The sequence below is a fragment of the Prinia subflava genome, chromosome 3 (assembly GCF_021018805.1).
Source record: "Prinia subflava isolate CZ2003 ecotype Zambia chromosome 3, Cam_Psub_1.2, whole genome shotgun sequence".
NCBI classification, from domain to species: Eukaryota; Metazoa; Chordata; class Aves; order Passeriformes; family Cisticolidae; genus Prinia; species Prinia subflava.
The window spans coordinates 9,640,962-9,655,156 of NC_086249.1; the positions used below are offsets into that span (position 1 = coordinate 9,640,962).

A 14,195-nucleotide genomic window follows, 5' to 3' on the forward strand; every position below is an offset into this window, starting at 1 on the left:
TGTATAAATCTGTGGAGCAAATTTATTCTTTTAACAGTTTTATTCTTTCATCAGAAATTCATTTAAATGGATTCTACCATATATCACATTCACTGCCAGTGTGGCTTTAGGTCAGGCTGTAATTGATGCAAAAGCAATGAGGTATTAAAAGAGAAAGGAAATATCTGAAATTGGAAAGGGTTCAAAAAGTGTGCCATTGTAAGGCCATGACATTCCTCGGATATGATGGGGGCAGGGGTCGACCACTCATAAACCATTTTTGTCCAAAGCCTGGTACAGTTGCTGATTTCAGGTTCTGTGCTAAGAGGGCCAAGTTTGAAGGAGCACATCAATACAAGGATCCCATATCAGAGTATAAATATGGTCCCTTCTATTTGAGACAAGTGTAGGAATATCAAACCAGAAAAAAATGGGGAGAATGCTTTCTTCTTCTTCACTTTGTTCATGCAAAGTATGAACATTCTCAGGATTTTGGGGTGCTGCATGTTTTTTGCGGGATGTTTGCATTTTGGGGTGTTGCTTGTTTTGTTTGTTCATGTAGGCTGCTCTGTTGGTATGGGATGCACAGAGCAGTAACTGGAATATGATCCTTTTCCCAAATTCTGAGGTAGATTGGTAATGGACAAGCTTAGCAGAAAAGAAAGAAGGCAAAACTGGTGGGGATTTTTCTGTACACAAGCATGACCAGAGAGAAGAGGATTTATGGGGAAACGGAGAATGATGTAGACAGTGTAAATATGCAAAGATTTCCTACATATAGAAAAAAACTGGCAAAAAAAATCAATTTCTAAATTTCTACGTCACCTACTACCATTTAATACATGCAGCATAAGGACAGACTTTTCAAAACATTAATCAAAGTTGATTAATGACTTAGCTGAGTTGTTACACTGCTAGAGCTCCGGGGTGTGGGTTCATACCTCTGTCCAGGTCCAGCCCCACAGCTGTCTGTCGGTGACCTTGGTGACAAAATCGTCCTGGCCATGTGTGTGTGGAAGTCAAAGACAGTCCAAAATGCACCTGGCTGTGTGACACCTTCACTGGTGTCAGCTGCAGGAGCTGATGAGACTTCTCAGGGTGTGTGGGTTACCCTGTGCACCTCTGATAGTGCTGGTGCACTCAGACAGCCAACTTGCATAACCTCCAAGTAAATAGAAGAAAAATGTTGTCTAAAGCTGACAATAAACAGCAAAAAAATGCAGAATAGCTGAGGAAAATTCAGAAATTCTGAGGAATACACTGGGGGGGATAGAATCTGTAATATTTATGTGTGTGTGAGAAAGACTACATATCTTTATTCAATTAAATAATATCAGTAACAGTAATGGAAAAATATTGCCAAGAAAATAAATTTATGGTAACATCACTGTTTTTTAAAGGAGAAACATAAACCTGGATAATTTCTTTTAAGTGTATGACACATACAGTATATCTTAGTCAATTTAAAAATTGTCCTTTTGCTGGAATTGCCAATAGTTGGAAGGAAGTTTGGAATATAAGTAGCATTTCAGCACTGATGAGGAATGGTTGATTAGATCAATGAAGAAAGATATAATGAAGGGTCTGTTGAACATGTACTGTGCTTCTGATTTTAATTCAGCAAATAATAAGCTATAAAAATCAATGATTTACTTGTAGAACTAAAATACCATCTCAGAAATTACAATAGTTGCACATAATTTTCTTAGTTTTCACAGAGACCTTTTAGATGGTATTGTGTAATTATTTCTTTTGTAATAACTTTTTCATCTCAAACATATATTGGGGACCCAGGCTATGGATGAGAGCACAACTCATTTAGGCTTATGGTTAAAATTCCAGTAGAGATACGTTTTAGTATTAGGAGAGGCACAATGCCTAAATCTCCAGCAGTAGTGGGGCTGCAAAAGTGTTGGCAAAAGGAGCAATATCCTGCACAACATTTTCTCTGCTGACAGTTTTTTCATCTGGGTGATGGCTTTTGAGTGTGGGCCAAGCCTCAGCCCATCCTGGTGGTTGGGGTTAAGGTTAGGAGAGAGACAGTTTGCACTTTCTTCACTCAGCCTGATAATCGGTTTTTCATTTTCCTCTCTAGGGGAGCTCTGTATTTATAGGATATCCTTCCATCACACTTGAAGTTGCACCCTTGGAACAGTGTGATGGCTTTGTATGCTGGGGATCTGGTGCCTTCAGCTTGCTGCAGTCAATTTACTTTTGACAACCAAGAAATTTGATTTTTATAATGAGGTGTAAATCACAGGAAAGGGCTGTCTATAATGGACTTAGTAGAGTTAAGAGCAAGAGTGCAGCAGTTCATATCAAGAGGATTTTAAAATAGCTGCACAGTAAAGGACATAATCCTCCTGGAGAAGGAGAATTTGAAGACATTTGAGACAGGCAGGTAATAGTTACACAGCTTGGAGGTTCAGAAGCTGTTGTTGACTTGTTATGGTCCATTGTGGCTCTGGTGTGGTACCTGGTTTGATATATAAGAATCCCAGGAGCCAGGAGGCTGGCTGAGAACAGAAAGATGGGGTGAAGTGCAGCGTGCCCAAAACAGCTGCTGTGTCTCACCCCTCAGTACACCGAGCTGCATGTTTGTTAAATTGAATTATACCTTTAAATTAATTCAATTGAATGTGAGGCGAATGAATTATAGATCATTCTTGGTGAGGCTATAAATATGGCTTGATAGAACCCTGCACCACAAACAGGAAAAGCCTACAATAATGTGTTTGCATGTTTACATATCACTCCCCTGTGGTGGATTAGCAAGCAGAAAGAAGTCTAAAACCACAGGGGTAAGGTTTAAATAGGATGATGCAGACATTAGTGAATGATTAACCATAATTTCACAAAGGTGGAGGGTAAGCTGTTCATTCTGCAGAATCTCACAAACGTGTTTTGAACGATTAACTAAATTTGCTTGGTGAAAGTTTAATTAAGGCTGCCACTGATTAACGGCAATTATTTAACCCAGTGTATAGGCTGGCTACTCACACTGTGTGGAGAGCACAGCAGTGATAATAGGGAAGTGTCCAGGGGTTCTTGGGACTGAACCCCAGCCCCAAGGAGCAGGGGGAATCAGACAACATTGCCCAGCTCTCCTGAGAAGCCCTGGGTAGCCCTTGGCAGAGTCTCCCTAATGAGTGTCCATACACAGCCAGCCCTGCACCAGGAACAGGGACAGAGCCCTGCCCTCCCTGGGGACATGAGGGATGCTGCTCTCAACACTCCTGACATGCCTACACGGCTGCAAAACCAGCCTGGCCCTTGTGTCTGCAAGGAAACCCAAGGCAGGCAGTGAATGGGGCTCTCTTGTCTTCTTCTTTGCTCCTTCTTCCTCCAACAGCCCCACCCTCCCCTTCCTTCCTGTCGCTCTTCTTCTTTGTGAGAATGAATGTAATCTGTCCTTGGCTGGTTACATTGATATTTTCAAATGCTTCTTATGGTCTTTTATGAGTAATACTATTTTGTCACAGTTAGACACACTGATGAGAACAAATAGTGTCCGTTTCATATAACTTTTTTTCTTTTCAGAAAGTAAAAAAAAAAAGCCTAGTGCTCTTAATAATAACTTATGACTAAGCTGATTAGGAAATAAGTGTTTCCTTGAAAACATTTTGAGAGGAAGAACAAATATTCCTTTAAAATGCACAAATTCTCTTCACAGGTTTATCACAACCTTCTTACTTGTCTTTTTTACTCAATTGTCGAACATTCTCTCAGCTTTTCATGACAGAGATCCTGGTTGCACAGTGAGGTTCTGGTTGTCTGTATCTCAAGGCCCAGTGAAGAGGGATTGATTGTCAGATACTGGCAGACTAGGTGAATCTGATGGCTGCTGGATGCAGCTCTGCTTTCTAAGCAGCTCCATGAATGTTTCTATAAAATTAGGAAATATGGTACACTTGGATAGTTGACACAGAGACATATAAATTAAATACTGTTTATTACTAGTGTTCTCTATAATTTTGAAGACCTGTGCAATCTGGGTAGGATTTCAACATCTTCCCAAGACTTGAGAAAGGTGTATATCCTCCTGTAACTGAAATGTCTGCTGCTTTTATGCTTGAATCATGCAGTCTGCTTGTGTTCCATTCATTTGCTCCACAACTTACTGTGAATACCTCTTATTTTGGAGACACTGAGCATTTCATGTATATCTCTCCTATACTGTGATGTTTGCAGAGTCACAGTGTTATTCAAGCAGTAACTTCACACATTTCAGAAGTTCCAGTATTTCTTTATATGAATGCTCAGTTCCAAAATATCTCAGTTACCTTGTTTACAATGATTTTCAAGCTCACACACAAATTCACTAAAAGGCAAACTCATGCCACTGTTCCATTAAGAAAGCCACATGTTTTGCTCTATATTTGCATCTAAGACCCCAACGTAATGTCTACTATACCAAGTATGTATTTCTTTTTTTCTATCAGCACACTATAAAAACTAGCTAATCTTTAGTCTGCTTGCTTTCTGTTAGTATACCTCTAAATCATTACTGCCTAGAACAGTACAATAAACAACATAGAGTCAAGAAGTATCATAGCCAGAAAAAGTTTAAAAAAACCTCAAACAACTGGAAATCATGAATTATCTTTGGATCAGGTTATTAAGGGTTTTCCTATCATTTTACTTCTGTGCTTTGTTTGTCCTTTGAATAGTCATAAATAATTAGCTTATCTCCTTCTATCAGTGTCTAAAAAAAAAAAAGGACTAATGATGTCAGGACAGCTTGCTTTGACATTTATGAAATATGCTGTGATCTACCTGTAACTGATTGTAGGGGTAGCTGGAAGAGCATCTTTTTAGACTGCTTCATTTTCTGTTATCAGAAAATCTGTCAGCCTTAGCTGGAAGGCTTAAGCTGTTCCCCTACTTCAAGGAGGCCTCTACATGTCATGCCCTTGGGAAGCATCTGTTGTTTAATTTTGTGAACTGATGTTCAGGTTAAACTGCAGAAGATTAGCCAGGTCCTCCTGCTTTTTTTGTTGCACCTGCTGTTCCCCAGAGCCCCTGGGGCATTGAGGGGGCTGAATGCTGTCCCTGGGATCAGGACTGTGAGAGAGGCAGACCCTGGAATCAGGGCTGTGAGAGGCAGACCCTGGGATCAGGGCTGTGAGAGGCAGACCCTGGGATCAGGGCTGTGAGAGGCAGACCCTGGGATCAGGGCTGTGAGAGACAGACCCTGGGGTCAGGGCTGTGAGAGAGGCAGACCCTGGGATCAGGGCTGTGAGAGGCAGATCCTGGGATCAGGGCTGTGAGAGGCAGACCCTGGGATCAGGGCTGTGAGAGAGGCAGACCCTGGGATCAGGGCTGTGAGAGGCAGACACCTGGGATCAGGACTGTGCAGGAGGCAGACCCTGGGATCAGGACTGTGCAGGAGGCAGACCCTGGGATCAGGGCTGTGAGAGACAGACCCTGGGGTCAGGGCTGTGAGAGAGGCAGACCCTGGGATCAGGGCTGTGAGAGGCAGATCCTGGGATCAGGGCTGTGAGAGGCAGACCCTGGGATCAGGATTGTGAGAGAGGCAGACCCTGGGATCAGGATTGTGAGAGAGGCAGACCCTGGGATCAGGATTGTGAGAGAGGCAGACCCTGGGATCAGGATTGTGAGAGAGGCAGACCCTGGGATCAGGATTGTGAGAGAGGCAGACCCTGGGATCAGGATTGTGAGAGAGGCAGACCCTGGGATCAGGATTGTGAGAGAGGCAGACCCTGGGATCAGGATTGTGAGAGAGGCAGACCCTGGGATCAGGGCTGTGAGAGGCAGACCCTGGGATCAGGATTGTGAGAGGCAGACCCTGGGATCAGGACTGTGCAGGAGGCAGACCCTGGGATCAGGACTGTGCAGGAGGCAGACCCTGGGATCAGGACTGTGCAGGAGGCAGACCCTGGGATCAGGGCTGTGAGAGGCAGACCCTGGGATCAGGGCTGTGCAGGAGGCAGACCCTGGGATCAGGATTGTGAGAGAGGCAGACCCTGGGATCAGGACTGTGCAGGAGGCAGACCCTGGGTGCTGCTGTCAGGGTTTCTAAAGAAAGCACAGGGAGTGAGGAGTGGGGACAAGCAGGGAGGGGGTTGTTGACAGCAGGTCCCTCAATTCCTCGACCTTCTCAGGCTCAAGGTAACCCATTCTCTTGCCTCTTGAGGCACCACTTTTGAAGTGAGCTTTCCTTTCCTCCCAGGGACAGGGTTTAGACCCTGTCCCTGCTTCTCCTACATGATCCCTTGGATTACTGTCTTTATAAATAACATCACACCAGGTACCCAAAGGGGTAAAGTTAAGACCAGATGAACACCTTATATGCAGGTATTATTATATTTTCAAGGGCTTTCTGAAACTTCCATCTTTACAGTAGCATAGCTGTGCCACTTCACTATTATTTCAACAATATGCAATTCCAATTTAGCCACACTGGGTAGTTTTTCAGTGTTACCAGGCTGCTTTCCACTCCGTGTGTCACTTCTCCCACTGGTGAGCACAAATCCAGGTTTGCCAACTCAGGTGCTCTTTGCTCACCACCCACCCCACACCACTCTGGAGGAGCAGACGTGTGTGGGTTGGGTGATGGAGATGGGGCCCCTTCCTCTGCAATCCCAGCAGCCAGCACTGGGCAAGGGTCTAAAATAAATAGAACAAAAAGTGGAGTTTCTTCTGGGCATACGCAGAGGGAAGAGTCTCTGTTTCAATGTCACAGGGTAGTCTCTGCAGAGCTGGATCACCTCCCCCACAGAAAAATCCACAGTCCCTTTTCTCCACCCAGAATTAGGAGATTAAACTCAGGTTTGACAACTTTTAGTCTTAGAAGCAATTGACAGGTTTTAGGGAAAGTGCTGGATTGCCATAATCTGGTTGTAAGGTGACAGATGTTTGTTTAGCTGGGCTTAGGTCACCATGTGGGATGGCCTCTGTTCTTCAGGTCAGTCCCAGGACAGAGGATAGGTAGTAAGATGATGTTTTGAAATTCAAAGTAACAAAGGGCTACAGAGGAATTCTTTCTCTGTCAGAGTGTTTTGATGATTTGTGGCTGGCTGCTTTAAATGCTGCACTATGGCTGCAGATTCTTCAAACTGCTGCTTCCTCAAAGTATAATCTCAATTTTTTGAAGGTTTAACATGAACCAGCTGTTCTGCAACCATATGGTGACCTGAGCAAGACACTGTACTGGCTGGATTTTTTCAGTTTTACTAAATGTGGGGTTTAATGTGGATACAGAAAAATGCAAGATAGAGAAGTTTATAAAATATCTCTCACTGCATTCACTTCTACTCTTGGAGCAGCTGCTTATGCTCAGCCTCTGAACTGAGTCAGTCAATTTACTCCAATAGATACTAAATCAGTCCCTTTATCTTTAATGATTAGACAGCAGCAAAAGGCACATCTGATAAAACATGGATAAGTCCAACACAAAACTTAAACTTTCCTCAGAGAAAGAAATGAGCCCTAACTGTGACTGAGCAGGTTAATGGCAAAACTGTACCAAGTAAAATCATTCTGCAAAATGAAAGCAGGATCAAAGACATTAGACACAGGCAATAGCATGTTTAAGGTACAATAAAGTGTGCCTCAAGCCATATTTGTTGGCTAATATTCCTGTCTTATAATTAACAGCAGATTACAATTGTGTTAAATCTTAACACTTCACATTGCAGATTTTCTGTAAACAAAGTAATTTGTTTGGCTTAATTCTGTGTTCCAAGAAACCTTTATAAAAGGTTTACTTCACTGAAAACTGCCACCCATGTCTTAAATTAAACAATTTTATCAGACCTGGCTTCCTTAAACGTTTTACTTTTTCTTACGAAGATTAAAAAATACACTGTGGAGTAAAATTATCTCAGCTTTGAAAATATGAAATTGCATCTGAAGCAGTGCTTCAGTATGTAGTAATTTACTGTGGTAGCTCTAAAGCACAGATGGGAGAGTACAGAAAGAGGATTAAGCTGCTTTCCATATCCTAAACTTTATCAGGGATAATACAGAAAACTGTGTCATTCATTACTGCCTGGGGAGTTCTTAAGTGTTAACAATTTATCCAGCTGATACAGTAGAAAAGCTAGGAAGTTGGTTTATTTTTTTTTTTTCATTAGCAATAACAGACTGCAACTAAAATGAAAGTCAAAGTTGCATTGCAAGAGTTTTGTTCACCTGCCAAACTGGGGAAATTAATTGCTTCACCTTACATCTAAGCCAAAGTCTAAGTGCAAGGACTCAAGAAAAGCGCTGCTGAAAACTTTGTTATCTGGAGACTTTATTTCTGAAAAGGCTATTTTTACTACATTAAAAATAAAGAATAATGAGAGACTGTTTTTGATACCTAATACCATGCAAGGTTTATGTTTATACACCATGCTTCACATCACACAACTGAAATTGTTTAGGATTTAGTTCAGAACATATTAAAATGAGAAGGAATACCCTCATTAACATTGAGCAGCCTTTGGATCAGACCTACCCAAAGATTCAGCTGATAATACCAATACATGCAAGAGATTACAACCAAAGTCTTGTTATCCCTTGTAATTATATCTCCCTCATGTTTGTTTTCACTTGGATGCTTTGGCAATTTTTCTAGACACTTCTGTTTAATCTCTGCACTTGGATTCAGCAGAATTTTATGACTGCAGTAGCTTTTCAATGGTTTTTGAGTTTCTTACAAATCCAAAGTTGTAATGGTCAAGCAGCAAGTGTACTGGGGCTTTTCTGTAAAGATGCCATTACAGAATAGTTTTTCATTTTGTAAATAGAAGCCCATTAATTTAACATGTATTTTAATTAAAAAAATCTATACTTGCAGGCTTTCTAGATGTCACAAACCTGTTTATGGAACCCAGTGTGTGTGTATATATATATATATATATGCACAAATATTTCTCTGCCTCAAGAGTATGTATTTAATCCTGAAAGTGGTTTTCCTTTACATCTTTCTGCCAAATTCAGCAGGATTTCTGCATGAAAGCCTGGGCTGCTCAGACAGCTGCATCGAATCTCTTTTACATGGTATTTTTGTCTCTATTTCCATTGAAAACTCTTCCTACAGATCTATTTCTATTCTCCTAGCTTTTGTTCTGTTCTTGTCTGCTCCCAGTTTCTTTTTGTAGGCTGGACTTTATTTTGTCTTCTGCTGCTACAAATTAGTACAAAATCTCCAGGTAACATGGAGATTTAGGATACCATCTGAAAATGGGAAAACCTCTGGAGTACTTCAGACCACACAAGCACACACATTGCACTGAGGTATTTGGTCAAGAACAGATGAGTATCCCATCTCCAGCAGTGACTGAAATTTTTATCAGTCATATTCAGATAGGTAATTCCAGTCCTTACATGATGTTTTTTCTTTTTGACCACCTAATCCCTTAATAATACATTGTGCCTTTTTTAGTGCCTGTGAGAGAAATAATATGCTTTCTTTAAAGAAGTGTAAACTGGCACCCAGCAAAACTGTGGCTATGGCTGACACCACTCGCAGGAGCAGTGAAAGTTTCCACTTCAGGCTAAGATGTGAGCACACACATTTATCCTCTCCTATTCAGTTTTCACATAAGGCCATCAGTTTCTTTTGAATAAGATTCCCTGCATCCTCTCAATCCAGTTTTTCCTGCAAGGCACTGGTGACAAAATGGACTGACTTCCCTGTGGTTAGTGCAACCCACAGCAGCAAGGTACTAAAAATCAGCCCAATGCATTTGGCTTTGGAAATGGCTCCTTCTTCACCCTCCCCATTTCTCTCCTGGAAATTCCCAGAGACTGGAGGAAGGAATGAAGTGGTGAGCAGAGGGAGATGACACAGTGAGACATGCCAGCCTTTGTTCCTCAAGAACAGAGTCCTCAAGTCACAGAGAGGTAATAAAGACAATAAGATTGGCAAATGTACTATATATACAGCACAGTTTAAAACCAGAATTAGACTGTTTTCAGTTTCATTCTGAGGATGAATAAGTATCTTTGCTGGATGCTCAGTATGCAAATCTACAGCTCTGGTTTGTGGTTCAGATTTTGGTTTTCTACAGACTTCTTCCCTGAGCACACACAACAAGACCTCCAAGACATTCTGTTTTACTTGCTGCAACATTTTTCATTTCTGCTCCAGTGAAATCGATATTTAATGTTTGTTAGAGCTCTGACTGGAGAATCTATTTGTATCCTCTGTCAAGTGACTGCTCTGGCAACCAGGCCAAAGAGTCACACACAAACACACATTTATACACACCTCTCCTTAGCTCCACTGGTGTCCAAATCTGCATAAAGCAGAACAGCTGATTCAAGGTTCTGGAGAAGGAGAAAGTCCCTGATGTGGGGAAATCATATAAAGGAGAGCAAAAAAAAAAGAGGGAAATTTGAACCCTAGGGAGAAAGGATGCTGTGACGGTTGGATTGCAGCAGGAAGGGCAAGTCCTGCCCACTCCTCTACCCTTATTCTCTAAAAAGCTTCCTTGGGTAAGGTTGCTCTGAAGAAAGCAGTCAGATTAATTGCATTCCTGTGTAATCATAGGAACATGAATGCATAAATTATGGATCCTGATTTAGCTTAAATGTAGGGTAGCTGTCTAGCTGCTAAATATTGTCAAGCAATCTACAGTGTCTGAATTTTTGCACAGACAGACTTTACATTTCTAAGTATCTTTAAGCATCTTAAGAGTGAGGAAGAAACTGAAGCCACAGATTTGAAAATCAGCATTTTGACTTCAGACATTCCCTCCTCAGTCACTGCTAGGTGACATGTTTATGATTTTGGTTTTTAGTGATACAGACAATAAACTCAACTATACATTCCCTGCATGGGGATGCTGAAAGGATAACTCTGCTAAAGATTATGAAGTTTTAGATCTGATACCACTGGTGCCATGCAAGTGCTTGTGATGAAGGTGGGAAGGGGTGGCCAGCAGTGCCACCTCTGAAGCCCCCTACCCACTATCCTGGGTAAAACTGCTTCAAGACGTTTGTAGCACTAAACCAATATGTGTGTGATACATGAAGCTGTTCTTGATGGATATTTGGAGTTTATTTGTGAACATTTCTTTCTGCATACAGAAAGCAGTGTTTTCCTCTTGGTGTTATGAGAGTAACAGGGTTTTGAACTACATGTGGATTCAATAGTTAGAGTAAATCTTGGCTGTTCCATGGTTATCCAGGACAAAAAAACCAGTCATCTATTCCACTGAATCCCACTTTGAAGAATTTGAGTGAAATAAGAGCAGGGAGAGTCACAGGGGAATGGGTCACTCTTTGATGTACAGGCCTTTGAACTGTGGCTGTGCCTGTTGTCCACACCCTTTTTGCAGATTGCTGGATGCCAGTTTTCCTCAAGAACTGTCCTGATTGTTCCTTACTCTCATAAATTAAAAGAAGTTAGCCTAACAGATAGAAATTTCTATTCAAATGCAGAAATACTGCCTTGTGTTTTCCCTTGTCTCCCCATCAATCCATCTGGAATTCATTAGGATGATGTTAATTGTCCTGCTGAAAGAGTCTGTTCTACTTAAAGCAGAACAACACTGAAATTTTCTCAGCAGCAGGTTTTTTGTTGAATTGTTTGGGGATTTTTTGTCTACTTTTTTCTTTTTTTTGTTTGTTTTGTTTTCATGTATGTTCCAATTTTCAAGTTATCCATCACAGGCTTTTGGTCAGTCGCCTGAGGTAATCATGTCCTGCTAAATCAGGGCATGGGGGCAAGAAAGGTTACCCTGCTCAACCTTTATAAAGTTTCTGGAACTGCCAACTCCAAGCATCTTGTTTAACCAGGATGATTTAAATGAGTGATAATATCCAGTTACCAGCTCTGAGACAATTTGGCCATCTGAGGTACCATGAGGACTCAGCCACAGCAAGCAAGGCTGTTCTCCACAGAAATGAATATGTGCTGGTGTGCTGCCAAGATTATTCTAGGGCTGCAGATGGCATCTACTGTTCCCACTGTATCAGCCTGCTTTAATGCCACTGGTGCAGACAGTGTGTAGCCAATGCGATTTTTTACTGATGGGATGTGATAATCAAATTTAAATTTTGTTTTCCCTAAATATTTTAGAACACACCAGCCATGTGTTGTTCTTACAACATGTCCTGACAGTAGTGTACAAACTTCTTCCCCTTAATATTGGTTTCTTCTGCATATTTGATTACCTCAGTAAAAGCCTGTAATAGCTGGTACAGACGGGGTCATATTTTGGAGGGACATAAAGTCATGAGTTGCCATCGGGCATGAGAACTGCCATTTTTTCAAAGGGGCCATAAAAGGCAAATACAGTTTGTCTCTCACATGGCACAGTATGTTTGCAGAAGTGATGGAAAGTGCTGTAACACATGGAGAGGCAGTAAGACAGTGTAGCAGGGTCGTGGATAGTCAAAAACGAGGACACTCCGAGCTGGAGGCTCTGCAATCACATGCACAGGGATGTAAACAGCCACAAATTGCCACTGCGTCAGTCTATGTCTCCTTGCCTCTAAAAAATAACACTGTCCTAAGGATTTGCTACCCCAGTGTGACTGCTTGGGGACACTGGATCAGCTGGCACAGCCCAGACCAGAAACATGAAGCTTTGCTAATATCCACCAGCTCAGGAGCTAGCCAGAGCAACTTCAAAGAATATAAATGTTCCATCCAAGCAGTGTGGAGCTGTTAAGCTGTGTGAAACAGCAAGGTGGGAAGAAGTGTTCTGTGGGCAGCATCTATTATTTGCTGAAGCATGAACTATTTTATGTAGTCTATTACAGCTCATGACTATATTTGCAGCCCTTAAGTGTTTAGACTGTCATCTTTCAAGCAAGTTTTGTACTTCTTGGGTGCATTGGGTGCACGCTTCAGAAGTGGTCTAGAATATTAGAATCTCATTGGGTTTTTCTAAGTAGGGACTGAAACCCAAGTTGCAGAGTGTCAGAGAAAAGCTTTATTTGACAGCAACTGTTGCACTGTTGTACTCCTTAACGTGTAACTTCTATGGATTGCTGGTCTTCTCAGGCTCTATAAAAGAACTGGGTTTTTGTCAGAAAAATGGTTTTGTGCAGCCCCCGAATCTAAGCTAGAATTAGTGTAATCAAAATGTGTTACTTATACAGCAGAATTTGTTGGGAATAACATATAAAAGAACCGGCAGCAGGCAGCAGGTACATATCTAAGTCAAGAATCCACAGGTTAGGTAAATGAAAATTAAGTGGGGAATTTCTGAGTTCCTAATTTTGATTTCGGAAATGGGGAATCTCACACAAACCTGATAAGAAAACAAGAACATGAGCCAGGAGTTCACCAGTGTAATTGTTAGGCTTTATGTATTTTTTTTTTTTATTCTAGATGTTGCTGCAGCCTCACTGTCTGCCAGTTCCTCCTGATTTGATGAGAATGATGGGGATGGTTCCTGAGGACAGAAGAATATTTTTAATTTGGTGTTGTGTCTACAAATTTAGGCAGATGTAAATCTGAACTAGCTGGCTTAGAGCCAGGTCCAGCCCTGAAAACAGCAGAAAATGTGGTGGCATGGATGAAATGGTACGTTCTGCTGAGAGGCTGCTCATGGAGGTGTGGGGGCGGAGGGTGGGCTGTGAGAAGCAGCTGGCTCCTGTTTCACTCAGAGCGTGGTGCTGTCAGCAGCCATCTGTGGCTATGTCCTGAGGATAAGGCAGTGCTTGGGAACAGGAATAGGTGTCTGTGGCTGCAGGAACTGGGGACAAGTTAGGATAGACTGTACCAGAATCATAGAATCATTGACTGGTTTGGGTTGGAAGGGACTGACCATCTCATTCCAACTCACTGCCATGGGCAGGGACACTTTCCCCTTGACCAGTTTGCTCAGGGTCCCATCCAACCTGGCCTTGAACATTTCCAGGAGTGGGGCAGCCTCAGCTTCTCTGGTCAGCCTGTGCCAGGGCCTCACCATCCTCACAGGGAAGAATTTCTTCCTAACAGTGAATCTAAACCTACCCTCTGTCAGTTCGAAGCCATTTCCCCTTGTTCTGTCACCATATGCTGTTGTAAACTCTCTGCCTTGTAGGCTCCCTTCAGGTGCTGGAAAACTGCAATTAGGTCACCCCAGAGCCTTCTCTTTTCCAGACTGAACCATTCCAGTTCTCCCAGCCTTTCCTCCCAGCAGAGCTGCTCCATCCCTCTGATCCCCTTGGTGCCTCCTCTGGCCTGGCTCCAGCAGGTCCCTGTCCTTGCTGTGCTGGCCCCCAGAGCTGGATGCAGCCCTGCAGGTGGGGTCTCAGCAGAGGGG

At 42.3% G+C, this 14,195-nt stretch overlaps 1 protein-coding gene across 14 annotated transcripts in view; it reads left to right on the top strand.

Annotated features, from left to right (window-relative positions):
* SAMSN1 (SAM domain, SH3 domain and nuclear localization signals 1) overlaps window positions 1-14,195 on the top strand; it is a 185,897-nt gene that overhangs the window by 81,586 nt on the left and 90,116 nt on the right. For 7 of the 14 annotated variants that reach the window (XM_063393902.1, XM_063393903.1, XM_063393907.1 and 4 more), the window contains one exon: window positions 13,277-13,471. The exons of the other annotated variants lie outside the window; for them this stretch is intronic. The gene's annotated coding sequence lies outside the window, so the exon portion shown is untranslated. The remainder of the gene's footprint in view (window positions 1-13,276; window positions 13,472-14,195) is intronic. 14 annotated transcript variants of the gene reach the window in all.